At 33.6% G+C, this 20,003-nt stretch overlaps 1 long non-coding RNA gene across 1 annotated transcript in view; it reads right to left on the bottom strand.

Moving 5' to 3' along the window:
* Positions 1-20,003, bottom strand: part of LOC309620775 — a 164,085-nt gene that overhangs the window by 108,012 nt on the left and 36,070 nt on the right. The gene's annotated exons all lie outside the window — the stretch shown is intronic.

Raw genomic sequence — 20,003 nt, 5'->3', positions numbered from 1 at the left:
TGATAAACCATTAGCCAGACTCATCAAGAAAAAAAGGGAGAAGACCCAAATAAATAGAATTAGAAATGAAAAAGGAGAAGTAACAACTGACATGCAGAAATACAAAGGATCATCAGAGATTACTACAAGCAACTACAGGCCATTAAATTGGACAACCTGGAAGAAATGGACAAATTCTTAGAAAAGCACAACCTTCCAAGACTGAACCAGGAAGAATTAGAAAATATAAACAGACCAATCACAAGCACTGAAATTGAGACTGTGATTAAAAATCTTCCAACAAACAAAAGCCCATAACCAGATGGTTTAAAAGGCAAATTCTATCAAACATTTAGAGAAGAGTGAAGACCTACTCTCTCAAACTCTTCCAAAATATAGCAGAGGGAGGAAAACTCCCAAACTCATTCTATGCGGCCACCATCACCCTGATAACAAAACCAGACAAAGATGTCACAATGAAAGAAAACTACAGGCCAATATCACTGATGAACATGGATGCAAAAATCCTCAACAAAATACTAGCAGAAAGAATCCAACAGCACATTGAAAGGATCATACACCATGATCATGTGGGTTTTATCCCCAGAATGCAAGGATTCTTCAAAATATACAAATCAATCAATGTGATAAACCATATTAACAAACCGAAGGAGAAAAACCATATCGTCATCTCAATAGATGTAGAAAAAGCTTTTGACAAATTCAACACCCATTTATGATAAAAAACCTCCAGAAAGTAGGCAAAGAGGAAACCTACCTCAACCTAGTAAAGGCCATATATGACAAACGCACTGCCAACATCATTCTCAATGGTGGAAAACTGAAACCATATCTTCTAAGATCAGGAACAGGACAAGCTTGTCCACTCTCACCACTATTATTCAACATCATTTTGGAAGTTTTAGCCAAAGCAGTCAGAGAAGAAAAAGAAATAAAAGGAATCCAAATCGGAAAAGAAGTAAAGCTGTCACTGTTTGCAGATGACATGATCCTATACATAGAGAATCCTAAAGATGCTACTAGAAAACTACTAGTGCTAATCAATGAATTTGGTAAAGTAGCAGGATATAAAATTAATGCACAGAAATCTCTTGCATTCCTATACACTAATGATGAAAAATCTAAAAGAGAAATTAAGGAAACACTTCCACTTAACATTGCAAAAAAAAGAATAAAATACCTAGAATAAACCTACCTGAAGAGACAAAACACCTGTATGCAGAAAACTAAAAGACACTGATGAAATAAATTAAAGATGATACAAAAAGATGGAGAGATATACCATGTTCTTGGATTGGAAGAATCAACAATGTGAAAATGACTCTACTACCCAAAGCAATCTACAGATTGAATGCAATCCTTATCAAACTACCACTGGCATTTTTCACAGAACTAGAACAAAAAATTTCACAATTTCTATAGAAACACAAAAGACCCCGAATAGCCAAAGCAATCTTGAGAAAGAAAAATGGAGCTGGAGGAATCAGGCTCCCTGACTTTAGACTATACTACAAACCTACAGTAATCAAGACAGTATGGTACTGGCCCCCAAACAGAAATATAGATCAATGGAACAGGTTAGAAATCCCAGAGATAAACCCATGCACCTATGGTCACGTTAGTTTTGATAAGGGAGGCAAGAATATCCAATGGAGAAAAGACAGTCTCTTCAATAAGTGGTGCTGGGAAATCTGGACAGCTACATGTAAAAGAATGAAATTAGAACACTCCCTAACACCGTACACAAAAATAAACTCAAACTAGAATAAGACCTAAATGTAAGGCCAGAGACTATAAAACTCTTAGAGGAAAACATAAGCAGAACACTCTATGACATACATCACAGCAAGATCCTTTTTGACCCACCTCCTATAGAATTGGAAATAAAAACAAAAATAAACAAATGGGACCTAATGAAACTTAAAAGCTTTTGCACAGCAAAGGAAACCATAAACAAGATGAAAAGACAACCCTCAGAAAGGGAGAAAATATTTGCTAATGAAGCAACTGACAAAGGATTAATCTCCAAAATTTACAAGCAGTTCATGCAGCTCAGTATCAAGAAAACAATCAACCCAATCCAAAAATGGGCAGAAGACGTAAACAGGTATTTCTCCAAAGAAGATAGACAGATTGCTAACAAACACATGAAAGGATTCTCAACATCACTAATCATTAGAGAAATGCAAATCAAAACTACAATGAGTTATCACCTCACACCCATCAGAATGGCCATCATCAAAAAATCAACAAACAATAAATTCTGGAGAGGGTGTGGAGAAAAGGGAACCCTCTTGCACTGTTGGTGGGAATGTAAATTGATACAGCCACTATGGAGAACAGTATGGAGGTTCCTTAATAAACTAAAAATAAACTACCATATGAGCCAGCAATCCCACTACTGGGCATATACCCTGAGAAAACCATAATTCAAAAAGCATCATGTACCACAATGTTCATTGCAGCTCTATTTACAATAGCCAGGACATGGAAGCAACCTAAGTGTCCATCGACAGATGAATAGATAAAGAAGATGTGGCACATATATACAATAGATAATTACTCATCCATAAAGGGAAACGAAATTGAGTTATTTGTAGTGAGGTGCATGGACCTAGAGTCTGTCATACAGAGTGAATTAAGTCAGAAAGAGAAAAACAAATACCGCATGCTAATACATATGTATGGAATCCAAAAAAAAAAAAATGGTTGTGAGGAACCTAGGGGCAGGACAGGAATATAGACACAGACGTAGAGAATGGACTTGAGGACACGTGGAGTGGAAAGGGTAAGTTTGGATGAAGTGAGAGAGTGGCATGGATATATATATACACACTACCAAATGTAAAATAGATAGCTAGTGGGAAGCAGCCACATGGCACAGGGAGATCAGCTCGGTGGTTTGTGACCACCTAGAGGGGTGGGATAGGGAGGGTGGGAGGGAGGGAGACGTAAGAGGGAAGAGATATGGGAACATAGGTATATGTATAACTGATTCACTTTGTTATAAAGCAGAAAGTAACACACCATTGTAAAGCAATTATACTCCAATAAAGATGTTAAAAAAAAGAAAAAATGATGTAAAGACCAGTTCAAAACTTTCAGATGCTATTGGCAGATATCAGATGTTCCTCTCAAAATGAAGGTCACCTTTCAGTTTCTGCACTTATCAGGTATTTCTACAATTCTATTTTTTTTCTGATTTGTCAGGTATATTTTTAGTGTCAGTGCTTACTTACACAGGTATACCATATATAGAGAGAAGAATCATGAATACACAAGTAAAACAGAGATTTTACCATGGGATCATCTAGAACTGGTTCCAGTCATTTGGTCTCTCCTTCTAGTATTTTTTGTCCAAGATAAAAGATAAACTACTGCATGCTCCTATGGGCCCTTGAGAATGTCTCCTTGGCTTAAATTGGGACACTGTCCAAAAAACGAATGCAAGGTAAATCCAGGTTTAGAATATGAAAAGAAAGCACCTGTACTTAAACTGAACACAAATCCTCCAAGGCATGAGCAGAAAAGAACAAAAATATGGCAGGAAGAAGTAACTATATCCTAGGTCGTTTTCATTCTGGGTCCCTCTCTCTTTGACAGACAATCATACAAATGAACCTGGGGAATATTGTACTTTATTTCCACAAGGGGTTTAATTCTGCTTCCCCTCCCCTTTTCTGAGAAAAGGCTGATTCAACAGGATCATGCTAGCATATGTGTGTGAGGTATAATGACACTGATTTCTAGATCATGATCCTATCAGTTAAATGGAATTGCTAAAGTCAAGGATTTCTGAGGAATTAGGGCTCTAGAGAAGGTTTAATGGCCTGTTTCAGAGGCCATATCTGCTCTCACGAAATACAATTCATATTCAGACTTTACATAAAAGTTTTACCATGGTTGGCTCACTTTGGTAGATACTAAGTAAAGTCATTAGTCCCTGAGAACAATAATGTCTTTGCCAGTAGCCACTGTATGGTGGCTATGAAAACATGATTCTCAGAGCTCCTACTTCAAGGAGCATAACTGACAAATAGCCTCAGCTGCTACACTCTGAAATCCATCATCCAGTTAAAGTTGAGGTCATTATTCTTATAGGCTTCCCCCAGGCAATGTCTGAGCATTACAGGGATACTAACACAGTTCCATTCATAGAAGATGCAGGACATCTCTGACAGGTGACTGGATTGTAGACTCCCCATTGGCATTGACAAAATTTTTTGAGAACTGTACTTCAGTTTTAGAACTTCCAACCTACTTTTCTTCCTCCCTCCCACCCTCCCTCCTTTCCTTCCTCCCTTCCTTCCTTCCTTCCTTCTTCCCTCCCTTTCTCTGCTACTCATAGGATCCAGAATAAAACACAGTCTCTTCTTATGTCCCTCCTCCTTTTACCATTTCACAGTTCTTATAGTAGACTATATATCACATATATGGCATCTTTTTTCCATCATACTATGAGCACAGTACAAACATTATTTTATTAATATTTAAGCACATGCTTAAATTTCTGTTCTTCCTATACTTACAAGCACCAACAGCTTTATAAAATTACTCAAGTTCAGCTGAAGGCATTCTGATTTTCATTCCAAATGTTTTCAGCATGTGGAAAATTAAAAAAAAAAATAATCCACCTACAGACTGTGGTTGTGCCACGTGGCACTCAATGTCTGTCCACTGACACCCTCAAGTAAATAGCATAGAACATGTGATGTACCTAAATTAATACATAAATACAAACATCCTGAGGAATTGGTACAATTACTACCCAATGTACAGTCTTATAGAAGTCTCATAACTGTGAGCCCTTACCCTTTATTCCTGCAAATGCCTATAATATAAGCAAATTCCTTTGAATACATCTTTCATGCTTCAAAATTCCTGAAATCAAGAGTCATGATGAATCTATATTCATAATACTTAAAATGGGAATATACATGCATGTTGCATTCAAGAAGCACATGTATTGATTGACTGATTGACTTAAGCAGTTAAGAATGTCTCATAATTAATAGTGTTTAGAGCAAAAATTAATGAAATAATGGAAGATGGTCAAGATGGCAGAGTAGGAAGTACCTGAACTTACCTCCTTCCCTGGACAAACCAAAGTTACAAATACTTACAGAGCAACTATCTATAAGAATTACATGAAGACTAGTAAAAAAAGTTATATACAGTGGAACACATAAAGAAGGAACTACAAGGAGACAGGAGAGGCAGAGATGCTGTATAGTTAGGACTCACACCCTTGGGTTGCTGATCTACAAATGAGAGGAATAGCCCAATAGAAGAGGTCCTCCCCAAGGAGATAGGGTTCTGAGCCCCACATTGGCACCCCAGCCCAGGAGTCCTGCACCAGGAAAACAAGCCCCCAGAACACCTGACTTTGAAAACCAGTGGGGCTTAAGTTTGGGAGATCAAAGGGCTATAGGAAACAGAGATTCCACTCTTAAAGTGCATGTGCAAAGTCTCACACACTCCAGGTCCCATTTCAGAGGCATAGTTTGAAAAAAGCCTCAGTCAGGCCCACTTGCTGATCTTGGAGAGCCTCTTGGAGGCACAGGAGGCAAATGACAGTGCCCCCAGAGACTGAGACACTGCTAACAGCCATTTTGGGAAGCTCATTCTACCGTGATAGCACCAGCACTAGAAATCTCCAATCTGGAATCCTCCCTCTAGGCTATTAGTGCCAGGGACCAGGCCCTGAGCCTCCCCCACTACCCAGACCATATGTGAGAGCTGTGTGTGGACAAAACCCTGCCCTCTAGGGGGCTAGCACCAGCCCTGTGCCCCTCCAGGTGACACAAACAGTAGCAAAGTAACCTGGCCCCTCCTACCAGCAGGGACAACACCAGCTCCATGCCCCAACAGACTGCACACAAGTCATGCAGGGACTTGGTCCCACCCTCCAGCTGGCACACATCCACTTCACAAGGCACAATCTCACAGCCAACAAGGTTGGAGGTCAGCCCCACTTACCAGTGTGCCCCCAGTAGGGAGCTCCACCACAACAAAAGGGCACATGCACCCCTACATATTGTAGGGAATACCCCTAGAATATATAAATCTGATGATGAGAAAGGAGCATACTCCTGGGTCCCATAGAATATCAACTATATAAGGCCAATTCTCCATGATCAGGGACATAACTGACCTACCTAACACATAGAAATCAAAATAGAGAACTGGGCAAAATGAAAAGAAAGAGGAATATGTTCCAAACTATGGAACAAGAAAAAACCTAAGAAAAAGAACTAAATGAAGGAGAGATAAACACTCTACCTAAGAAAGAGTTCAAGGTAATAATCATAAAGATGCAAATAAGCAAGGGTGAAGAATAGATGAACACACTGAGAAGCTAACAGAGTTAGAAAATATAAAGAAGAACCAAATAGACATGAAAAATAAAATAACTGAAATTTTAAAAAATACACTAAAAGGGATATACAGTAGATTAGATGATATAGAGGAATAGATCAGCAAACTGGAGGACGGAGTAGTGGAAATCACCTAAGCTGAACAGAAAAAAAGAATTTCAAAAAATGAGAACTGTTTAAGTGACTTCTGGGACAACATCAAGCACACTAACATTCACATTATAGGGGTCTCAGAAGGAAAAGAGAGAGAGAAAGGGATCCACTTGAAGAAATAATAGCTGAAAACTTCCTTAACCTGGGGAAGGAAACAGACTTCCAAGTCCAGGAAGCACAGACTGTCCCAAACAAGATAAATCCAAAGAGGTCCACACCAAGACACATTATAATTGAAATGGCAAAAATGAAAGATAAAGACAGACTCTTAAAATCATCAAGAGAGAAACAGATAGTTACAAACAAGGGAACTTCCATAATAAAAACAGCTGGTTCTAAAGCAAAAACTTTGCATGACAGAAGGGAGTGGCACTATATATTAAAAGTGATGAAAGGAAAAAAGTTAAAACCAAGAATGCTCTACCTGGCAAGGCTACCATTCAGATTCGAAAGAAAGATAAAATGTTTTACAGACAAGCAAAAGGTGAAAGAGTTCAGTACCATTAAACCAGCTCTATAAGAAGGGATAAAGGGACTTACTTAAGCAAAAAAAAAAAAAAAAAAAAAGCCACAACTGGAAAATATGAAAATTATGTAAGAAAATTCCCACTGAAAAAGCAAGCATACAGTAAAGGTAGCAGTTCAACCACTTATAAAGCTAGTAGGAAGGTTAAAAGACAAAAGTGGTAATATCATCAATATAAACAATATGTACTTAAGTGAAACAAAAGCCAAAAGGATGTAAAATATGATGTCAAATGAGGGAGGGGATAAAAATGCAAGGTTGTTAGAATGTGTTCAAACTTAAGATATCATCAACTTAATCATATGTATATTATATGATTATATGATTATTTCATATATATAGTTATATATGAAACTCATGTTAACCACAAACCAAAACTATAAAATAGATACACACAAAAAAGAGAAAAGAATCCAAAAATAGCACTAAAGAGAAACATAGGGAAGAGAGCAAAAGAATAAAGAAATAAAAAGAACTACAAAAATAACCAGAAAATAATTTTTAAATGGCAGAAAGTCTATACCCTACCCATCAGTAGTTACTTTAAATGTAAATGGACTAAATGCTCAAGTCAAAAGACATAATGTGGCTAAATGAATTTTAAAAAACAAAAAACAAAAACAAGACTCACCTACATACTACGTACAAGAGACTCAATTTAGATCTTAAGACACACACAAACTGAAAGTGAGGGTAAGGAAAAGGTATTCCATGCAAATGGAAATGAAAAGAAAGCTGGGGTAGCAATACTTATACCAGACACAACAGACTTTAAAACAAAGACTGTAACAAGAGACATAATGATAAAGGCATCAATCAAACAGGAAGATATAACAATTGTAAACATATACACACACAACATAGGAGCACCTAAATATATAAAGCAAGCATTAACAAATATGAAGGAAGGAATTGACAGTAACACAATAATAATAGGTGATGTTAACACTTCACTTACATCAATGGACACATCATTCAGACAGAAAATCAATAAGGAAACAGTGGCATAAATGACACATTAGTTCAGATGAAACGAATTGATATGTACAGAACATTGCATCCAAACGTGGCAAAATACATATTCTTTTCACCTGCACTTGGAACATTCTCCAGTATAGATCACATTCTAGGCAACAAAACAAATCTCAGTAAATTTAAGAAGACTGAAATCATATCAAGCATCTTTTCTGATCACAACACTATGAGACTAGACATCAACTACAAGAAAAAAACTGCAAAAAACACAAACAAATGGAGGCTAACCAACCAATGTGTCACTGGAGAAATCAAAGAGGGAATAAAAAATTTACTTGGAGACAAATGAAAAGGGAAACACAACGATCCAAAATCTATGGGACACAGCAAAAGCAGTTCCAAGACTTGAGGTTATAATAATATAAGCCTAGCTCAGAAATTTAAAAAAATTCAAATAAATAATCAACCTTATACCTAAAGGAATCAGAAAAAGAACAAACAAAACTCAAAGTTAGTAGAAAGAATGAAATCATAAATATCAGAACAGAAATAAATGAAATAGAGACTAAGAAAAACAATAGAAAAGAAGAAAGAAACTAATAGCTGGTTCTTTGAAAAAATAAACAAAATTGAGAAACTTTTAGCCTGACTCATCGAGTAAAAGAGAGGGCCCACATAAATAAAATCAGAAATGAAAGAGAATTTACAACTGACACCACAAAAATACAAAAGCTCATAAAAGACTACAAGAAGCAATCATATACCCATAAAATAGATAGCCAAAAAGAAATGGATAAATTCCTAGAAATATAGAATCTCCCATTACTGAATCAGGAAGAAATAGAAAATATGAAAAGACTGATTACCAGTAATGAAATTGAATAAGCAATAAAAAAAAAATCACCCAACAACAGCAACAAAAATATAGGATTAGACAGCTTCATGGATGAATTCTACCAAACATTTAAAGAAGAGTTAACACCTATCCCTCTCAAACTATTCCAAAAATTGAAGGGGAAGGAACTCTTCCAAACTCATTCTATGAGGCCAATATCACCTTGATACCATAACAATACAAGGACACCACACAAAAATTAGAGGACTATATCACTGATAACATAGATGTAAAAATCCTCAAAGAGATGTTAGTCATCTGATTTCAACTATACATTAAAAGGATACTACAGATCAAGTAAGATTTATCACAGGGATTCAAGGAAGGTTCAATAGCCACAAAGGAATCAACATGATACAACACATTAACAAACTGTAGCATAAGAATCATGATCATCTCAATAGATGCAGAAAAAACTTTTGACAAAATTCAACAGCCACTCATGATAAAAACCCTCAACAAAGTGGTTATAGAGGGAACATACCTCAACATAATAAAGGCCATATATGTCAAACCCACCAACAACATTGTACTCAATGGTGAAAAGCTGAAAGCATTTCATCTAACATCAGGATGCCTATACTGCCCACTTTTATTCAACAAAGTATTGGATTTCCTAGTCACAGCAATCAGAAAAGAAAAAGAAATAAAAGGAATCCAAATTGGAAAGGAAGAAGTAAAATAGTCACTGTTTGTAGATGACATGGTTCTATATAGAAAACTCCAAAGAAGCTATCAAAAACTATTAGAACTAATAAATAAAATCCATAAAGTTTCAGGATACAAAATAAATATACAGAAATCTGTTTTTCTATACACTTATAATGAATTTTCAGACAGAGAAACTGGGAAGACAATCACATCTACAATTGCATCAAATAAAATACATAGGAAAAAAATCTAATGAAAGAAGTAAAAGACTTGTTCTCTGAAATCTATAAAATACTGATAAAAGAAACTGAAGAAAAGACAAACAAATGAAAAAATATACTGTCCTCATGGACTAGAAGGTTTAATATTGTTTAAATGACCATACTACCCAAGGTGATCTGTCAATTCAATGCAATCCTTATCAAAATACCAATGGCATTTTTCACAGAACTGGAACATATAATTCTAAAATTTGTTTGGAAACACAAAAGACCCTGAATAACCAAAGCAATCTTGACAAAGAAGAAAACTGGAGTTATCAAGCTCCCTGATTTCGAACTATACTGCAAATTTACAATAATGAAAACAGTATTGTACTGGTACAAAAACAGATACATAGATCAATGGAATGAATAGACAGTACATAAATAAGCCCATGCTTTGATGGCCAATTAATCTACAGCAAAACTGGCAAGATATTATAATTGTGGAAAGACAGTCTCTTCAATAAATGGTGTTGGGAAAACTGGACAGCTACATGCAAAAGAATCAAAGTGGACTACTTTCTCACACCATATACAAATAAACTCAAAATGGATTACAGATTTAAATGTAAGACCTGAATCCATATAACTCCTAGAAGAAAACATAAGAAGTATGTTCTTTGACATCAGTCTTAGTAATACTTCTTTGGATATGTCTCCTCAGGTAAGAGTAACAAAAGAAAAAATAAACAAATGGGACTACATCCAACTAAAAAGCCTTTGCACACTGAATGGAACTATCAACAAAATGAAAAGGCAACCTAAAGAATGGGAGAACATTTGCAAATGATATATCCAATAATTGTTTAATATCCAAAATATACAAAGAACTTATACAACTCAACATCAAAAAATAAACAATCTAATTTTAAAAATGGGCACAGGACCTGAATAGACATCTTTCCACAGAAGCCATACAGATCACCAACAGACACATGAAAAGATGCTCAACATTGCTAACATCAGAAAAATGCAAATCAAAACCTCAAGGAGATACCACCTCACACGTGTCAGAATGGCTATTATCAAAATGACAACAAATTACAAGTGTTGGTGAGGATGTAGATAAAAAGGAACCCTTGTGCCCTGTATGTGGGAATGTAACTTGATGCAGACACTATGGAAAACAGTATGGGGTTTCCTCAAAAAATTAAAGCTAGAACAGACATGTGATCCAGCAATTTCACTTCTGATCCAAAGAAAACAAAAACACTAATTTGAAAAGATAATATGCATCCGTATGTTCATTGCAGCATTATTTACAGTAGCCAAGATATGGAAACAAGAAACCTAAGTGTGATATATATATAAATATATATATATATGGAGAGAGAAAGAGAGAGAGAGAGGTGTATCTATATCTTTATAAAATGAGATATTACTCCCTATCTATCTATCTATATCTATATAATGGAATATTACTCAGCCATGAAAAAGAATTAAATTTTGCCATTTGCAACAACATGGATGCATCTAGAGGGTATTATGCTAAATGAAATAAGCCAGACAGAAACAGAAAAATACCTCATGATCTCTCTTATATGTGGCATCTAAAAAACAAAATAACCAAACAAACAAAACAAAATGAAAACAGACTCATTGATAGATACAGAGAACAAACTAGTGATTTCCAGAGGGGAGGCTGATGGCAGAGGTGAAATAGGAGATGGGGATTAAGAGATACTGACCTCCAGTTATAAAATTATGGGGATGTAATACACAGAATAAAGAATATAGTCAATAATATTGTAATAACTTTGTATGGAGACAGATGGTTACTAGACTTATCATGGTGATCAATTTCATAATGTATGAAAAAGGTAAATCACTATGCACTACACCTGAAACTAACATAATATTGTACATCAACTATATTTCAATAAAAAGAAAGGAAAATAAAGAAATTAATGAATGAGAGAAGAGAAGAACAATACAGATAATCAACAAACTAAAATTTGAGTATTTGAAAAGATCATCAGAATTTACAAGACTTTAGCTAGACTGATCAAAAAAAAATGATAGAGAACTGAAATTACTAAATTGGAAATAAAAAGAGGCTATTTCTACTGACCTTACAGAAGTAAATGGCATTATAAGGAAATATTAAGAACTGTATGCCAACAAATTAGGTAAATAAAATAAAATGGACAAATTTGAGAAAGATACAAACTATAGAATCTGTCTCAAGAAGAAAGAGAAAATATGAACAATCTATAACAACTAAAGAGATTGAGTCACTGAAAGAAAAATCCTGCACCAGATGGCTCACTAGTACACTGTACTAAATGTTTAAAAAAGAATTAATACCACTCCTTTACAAACTGTCCCAAAAAATATAAGAGAAAAAAAACCCACTCCTCAAATCATTCTATGAGGCTGGAATTATCTTGATAGTAATATCAGACATAGATATAATAAGAAAACTATGGACTAGTATCCCTTATGAATATAGACATAAAATTCTTCAATAAAATACTAGCAAACCAATTCCCACAATAATTAAACAGATTATAAACCATGAATAAGGACATGATCTTGTATATAGAGAATCCTAAGGAATCTGCTAAAAAAGTATAAGAACTAGTACAGGAGTTCAGCAATGTTGCAAGATACGAGATCAATATATAAAAATTTATTTTATTTTCATACACTAGCAATAAACAATATGAAAATGAAATTAAGAAGAAAATTCCATTTAATATAACACCAAAAAGAACAAAATACTTAGGAATAAATTTAACAAGCAAGTACAAGACTTGTATACCAATAAATACAAAAATTGTTAAAAGAAATTATATAAGACCTAAATAAATGGAAAGATATTTCTTGTCCATGGAATGAAAGGGTTAATATTGGTAAGATGGCAATACTGCTCAAATTGACTTGCAGATTCAATGCAATCTCTTCCAAAATCCTAGCTACTTCTTTTTTGGGGGGGGCAGAAATTGGTGAGCTAGTCACAAAATTCATGTGGAAATGCAAAATATATAGAATAGTGAAAACAATCCTTAAAAAGAAAAACAAAGTTGGTGGACTCATAATTAATCAATTTTAAAATTTACTACAAAGCTACAGTAGCCAAGATAGTGTGGTACTGGCATGCAGGTATACACATGGATTAATAGCCCAGAAATGAGAGTTCAGAAGTACATCCTTACATTTGCAGTTAATAGATGTTCAACAATAGTACCAAGACAGTTCAATGAAGAAATAATAGTCTTTTCAACGAATGGTGCTAGGAGAACTGGGTTCTACATGCAAATGAATGAAGCTGGACTCCTACCTCACACCATACAAAAAATAAACACAAAATTGATCATAAATTTAAATATAAGAGCTACACCTGTAAAACTGTTAGTAGAAAATATAAGCATAAATCTTTATGACCTTAGTTTAGAAAATAGTTTCTAATATGAAAAACCAAAAACACAAGCAGCAAAGGAAAAAAGCAAAGAAATTGAACATTAAAAATTAAAAACCTCTGTGCTTCAAAGAACACCATCAAGAGTGAAAGAAACCCTATAGAATGTCAGAAAAATTTTGCAAATCATATATCTGATAAGGGATCTGTATCCAGAATATATAAAGAACCCTTACAAGTCAGTAATGAAAAGACAAGCCAATTATAAAATGGGCAAAATATGTGATCAGACATTTCTCCAACGAAAATATAAAAATTGCTAAAAGTGCCCTTATCATTAGCCAACAGGGAAATAAATCAAAACCACAATGGCATAGCACTTCACACCTTCAGTGAGATGGCTATAATAAAAATGTCATATTACAATGAGTGTTTGCAAGGCAGAAATAGGGACACAGATGTAGAGAACAAACGTATGGACACCAAAGGGGGAAAGAGGGAGTGTGGTGTGGTGGTGGGATGAATTGGGAGATTGGGATTGACATATATACCCTAATATGTATAAAATAGATAACTAATTTAAAAAACAACAACAACAATGAATGTTGACCAGGATATGGAGAAATTGGAACCTGATACACTGTTGGTGGGAATGTAAAATGGTGTAGACACGTTAGAAAACAATTTAACACTTTCTCGAAAAGTCAAACACAGAGTTACCATTTGACCTAGCAATTTTTCTCCTAGGTATATGTCCAAAAGGCATAAAAACACATGACCTAACAACCTGTATATGAAGTTCACAGCAGCATTACTCATAGAAGCCACAAAGTAGAAACAACCCATATGTCTATCAACTGATGAATGAATAAATAAAATTTAGTTTTTAATGAAAGGCACGAAGTATTGATGCATGATAGAACATGTATGAAACTTGAAAGCATTATCCTAATTGAAAATAGCCAGTCACAAAAAAACAAACATAAAATTTCATTTATGTGAAAAGTGCATGACAGGAACATTTATAGAGATTAAAAAGTAGCTTAGTGGTTGCCTAGGGCTGGGTTGGTCATGATGGTGGTAGTGTATGGGGAGATGGGGAGTGACTGATAATGTGGATTGGGTATTTTGAAGAATGGTAAAAATGTTCTAAAATGTATAGTGATGGTTACAGAACTTTGAATCTACTGAAAGGCATATAATTGTTCTATTTAAATTGGTAAATTGTACGGTATATAAATTTTATCTCAATGAAGCTGTGTTTTAAAAAGAATGTTCCATATTAAAAACTATATCAGGAAATAGTTTAAAGTATTTTTAGTGAGAGAACCTGATTCTTCACCAACTAGGCAACTCTGAACACTGCTACTATGTGATAACAATTACTTTTGAAACACCTGAAAATTTGTAAAGTTCTTTCCTGCCTTTCAATACAATGAAAAGAAAATTGCTTATTTTAATTGAAGAATACGATGTAAATTTAACACTGGAATATAATGTGATTCATTAAGGATGATAAAATATTCGCCACACAGATTAAAATCATGATCCTAACAAAAGTTATTTAATTAATTTATTCTCTTCTGCTTCTTCCCTCCCTTCATCAATGAAAAGTGACTTGAAAGCACAATAAATCAGAATGCACAAGTATAACAATAGCCAGGTGTACTTAGCTATTTTTATGACAGTAGTTATGACATATAGAATAATATTCCCTGTAACATTCCTTGAAGAATAAAGAGACAAAGCTGTCTGGAAAACTATCACCACCTCAATTAAGTATTCAATGCCATTCATCAGTATTCAGAAGGAAAATACAAAAATAAATTTAGAAATTTTAGGAAAAAAATCAGTACTTTTATTTTTGTGAACACGACTGGTCTTTGAAAAATTAGACTCCTATCTATGCAAAAGAAATGCCTTCTGTTATATCTCCTAGGTGAAAGGTTCCTACAAATTATATTTTTTTAAATAACATGATTATGAGATTATGGGAAAGCTTTAGACAACATAATCAAATATTTTCACGAATATTTAAGGAAAAATTTCCATTCAAAATCAAGACCAAAAAATAATGTTTAAGTAAATCTTCTAATTTGCATACCATGAAATCTAGGCAAAATCAGGGACCAGAGTCCCCCCAAAATGATTACTGATATTGGGATTTCATGTATTCTGGCAAGCTAGCATGTAATAAACCTCTTTATAGGGGTGTCCTTCTCACGAATAACATAAGGATAAGTTACATCCAAAAGGAGACATGGACTATTTTGAGGAATACACATGCAAAATCTTTTAATACGGAGTTTTATTAAAATACAGGCTATATGCAGAAAAGTATACAAATCCTAATTGTATGGATAAATGAATTATCACAAAGTGAGAACACACGTAAAACCATCACTTGGATCACGAAATAGAAAATAATTTGCACTGTAAAAACCCTTCTCATGCCCTTTCCAGTCACTACCACCCTCCCTTTCCCAAAGGTAACCACTACTCTGACTTCCAACACTATGGTTTAGATTTGTTGTATTGAACTTCATATAATTGAAATAATACAGTATATGTTCATCTGTGTCTAGCTTCTGTCATTGAATACATTTTTAAGATTTATAATTTGCTCTTTTTCATTGCATCTAGTAGTCTATTGTATGAATATACTATAATTTATTTATCCATGCTACTGTTGAGGTACTTTTGGGTTGTTTCCAGTTTGGGACTATAATGAATAATCCTGCTTTGAATGTAAATTTTGGTGCACAAATGTATATGTTTATGTTGGGTATATACGTAGGAAAGAAATGCTGTATGATATAATGTGTATGTTCACATTTAATAGATACTCTGAAACTGTTTTCCTATGTGGTTATGCCAAATTATACTCCCTCAAACGGTGTATGAGAACTTTTTACTCCACATCCTCCATAACACTTAGTATTGTCAGTCTTTGTAACTTTAGTCTTTCTTGTGTGTGGTGCTACCTACATTGTTTTGATTTTCATTTTCCCTGATTAAGATTGAAGACCTTTCCACATATTTTTTTTGTTATTTCAGTATATCCTTTTGTGAAGTGTTCATTCAGGTCTTTTCTCATTTTCTCAGTAAGTTGTTTTTTTTCTTATTGCTTTGTAAAAGCTCTTTGTAAATTCAAGTTTTAAATCTTTTCTTGGTTATATTGATTGCAAGTACCATCTCACATTTTGTAGCCAGTGTTTTTACTCTCTCAATATCATTTACGGACAGAAGTTCTTTTTATTAACAGAACAGAAGTCCAATTTATCAATCTTTTCTTTTATGGTTAGTATTGATACTTTTTTGTGTATTGTTTGAGTTGTTAAACTACCATAATATGTTATCATTGACATTTAGATTTACAATCCACCTAATACTGATTTTTTACTATGGTGTGAGGTAGAAATCAAGAGACCATTCTCGCCCCACTGCTCCTAAGTGCATGTAATAATAAATCAAGTATCCATATAAGTGTCAGATGTTTCTTTATACTCTATTCAGCTTCATTGGTCTATGTGCTTGTCTTTTGCCAATATGGAACTGTCTTAATGTAGATATATAATAAGTCTTGATATGCAGTAGTATAAGTCCACCAACTTCTAATTCTTCTACATTAACTTAGCTATATCTTGATTTCTTGAATTCATATACACATTTTAGAATCAGTTTGTCAATCTACACAGAAAAATCCTGTTGGCATTTTGATTTGAATTGCATTTAATCTATAGATCATTCTGAAGAGAACCAATATATTTAAAATACTGAATCTTCCAATCCATGAACATGAGACATTCCTTCATTCATTAAGGCCTTCTCTACTTTCTCTCATAATATTTTATATGTTTCAATAAGGAGATCTTCCATATATTTTGCATATTTTTCCTAGGTATTTGATGTTTTGTATGCTATTGAAAATGGCATATTGTGATTTTTATTTCATCTCTAACTATTTGAAGTTAGTATATAGAAGTGAAACTGATTTTAGTATTTTGACTTTCAGCAATCTTGCTGAATTCACTGATCAATTCTAATATTTAACCTTCAGAATAATTTGAATTTTCCAAGTACACAGTTCTGTCATGTAAGAACAATGATAGGTTCATTTCTTCCTTTCCCACACTTAAACATTTCCTTTCCTTTTCTGGTCCTATTGCATATTCTTGGCCCTGGAATACAATGTGGAATAAAAATAATAATGGTGGACATATTTATACCATCACTAATTTCATGGAAGAAGGTTTACAATATTTTACCATTAAGTATGATATTTGCTATACTTTATTTGTAGATAACGTTTATCAAATAAAGGAAATTCCCATTTATTCTAAGCTTGCTGAGAGTTTTTATCATGAATAGATGATGAATTTTACTCAATGCTTTCTCTACATCTTTTCAGATGGCTATATAATATTTCACTGTTATTCTTTTACTCTGGTTAATTCCATTAATTGGTTTTCAAATGTTCAACTGACCTTGCATTCCTGGAATAATGCTAATGTGTCTGTGATATATTATAATCTTTATGTATCACTGGACTCAATTTGTTATTTTTTGAGATTGCTGTTTCTTTGTTTATGGGAGAGATTGATCTATAAATTTCCTTTCTTGTAATGTCCTTATAAAATTTGGTAATAACGTTACAATGGCTTCATAACATTAGTTGGAAAGTGCTCTCACTCTTTTTGTTATCTGGCAGAGTTTGAATAGGTTTAGTGCTATTTCACTCTTAAATGTTTTGAAGAATTCATAGATGAAGTTATCTAGGCAAGAGCATTCTTTCTGTGAAGGTTTATAACTATGGATTCAATGTATTTAATACAATGCTTCCCAAACATTTATATATATACATGTATATATGAATTACGTGAGGATCTTGTTAAAATTTAGATACTGATTCAGTAGGTTGGTGTGAGACCTGGGTCAGCCGTCTTAACAAGATCCCAGTGATGTAATGTTGCTGGTGCAGGGATGACAATTAATTAGTAAGATTTTATTGTATATGACAATTCAGATTTTCTGTTTCTTTTTATGTCAATTTTCCATTATGTTTTTCTAGGAATTTTTCTATTTCATGCACATTGTCAAATTTTCCACATACAAGATATAAAAAGAGTATTATGTACTACTTTATGTAGGTAGAATCTCTAGTGGTATCCCCTTTTCATTCCTAATATTTTATTTGTGGGTTTTTAAAAATTTGGTCAGAGTTTTTCACTTTCAAATAATAAAATTTGAGGGGTTTAGCTTACTGTTTACTTTCTATTTCATTACCTTCTGCATTTATTTTAAGTATGTTTTATTCTTTCTATATTTATTTTGGATTTAATTTGCTGTTCTTGTAGTAGCTTTGTGAGATGAATATTTAGATTATAGATTTTTAGCTCTTTTTCTTTTCTATTAAATACATTGAAAGGTATGAATCCTCCTTAAATACAAGTTAAACTTCATGTCAAAAGTTTGCCATGTCATGTCTTCATTATGATTCAGTTCAAAATATTTTAAAATTCTCACTGTGATTTCTCTTGCCTTCCTTTTCCCCAGCTTTACTGAGGTCTAATTGATAAATAAGTGTAATATATTCAAAGCATACACGTAATGATTTGTATACATATACATTGTGAAAGCATTCCCACAATCAAGTAATTTAACACATCCATCATTTCATATAATTACTTTTTTGTTGTTGAAAACGCTTAAGTTCTGCTCTCTTAGCAAATTTTAATTATGCGATACAGTATTAGTTTACAATGTTTCTTGCTCTAAAATTTACTTCATATATGTATGTATATATATATACACATATATATGTATATATGTGTATGTATCAAGTACATACATACATGTAAGTACTTTGTATATGTGTGTGTGTGTGTGTGTATATATATATATATATATATATATATATATATATATTAGTATAACTAGGAACTAGGCCAGGTTTGTTTTTTTTTTAAATCTGTTTTTATGGCATATCTTTTTCCATCCCTTTGTTTTCACTGTTGCCATAGCCTTGTATTTATGTGTGCACTTTGCCTTAAACTCTTTGATGCCCTCAAAGAGAAGAGTTTATTTTGTCCATATTTTCTAATTTTTCTCAGTGGGATGGTTGGCCTGAAAAAAAAAAAAAAAGAATCTGGAGCGACTGCTGAAAGCATCAGTCTAATTTTGTGGCTTCTCGTAAGATATAAAAGTCCCCATGGTTCTTTCTCCCTTAGTAAAACAAGAAATGGTAGACACTGATCTGAGAAAAGGCCCCTTGAACCAAAAAACCCATCTGCAGATTAATGCAGAAAATAGTTGGACCTCTGTGACCTGCATTCTTCTTAGTCTTCTCATTATATTCACCGTGACCTGAAGAAATTTCAGCCAGTCAACAGGCTTGAAATGAAGATTTGAAGATTTTAAAAAGTTATTATATCTAATGCTTAGAAAAGTGCCTGACAAGTAATAATTGCTATGTAAGTATTAGTTATTATTATTAAAAATTCCCACACATAACCAGTCTTTGAAGTCATTTCTGATAAAGGAAATTCAATTCACGTGGACACAATACCTGTGTTAATGAATACTGCTTCAGGATTCCTTGGTATGTTTAATCATCATGAAATATTTATTAGACACTATGTACAAAAGGTTGTGTTGAACAATCAATGTAAAATAATGTAGGATAATCCCTGATCTCAAAAGAATTAAAATCTAATTGTTAAGATACAATATATTTATTAAAAAATAAACATTACTTGTTTAAATATCTCATTGTTCTACTAAATTTTGAGGGAAAGAATTC

The sequence above is a fragment of the Balaenoptera borealis genome (assembly GCF_965194805.1).
Source record: "Balaenoptera borealis genome assembly, chromosome: X".
NCBI classification, from domain to species: domain Eukaryota; kingdom Metazoa; phylum Chordata; class Mammalia; order Artiodactyla; family Balaenopteridae; genus Balaenoptera; species Balaenoptera borealis.
This window is presented reverse-complemented; position numbering and strand designations above follow the sequence as displayed.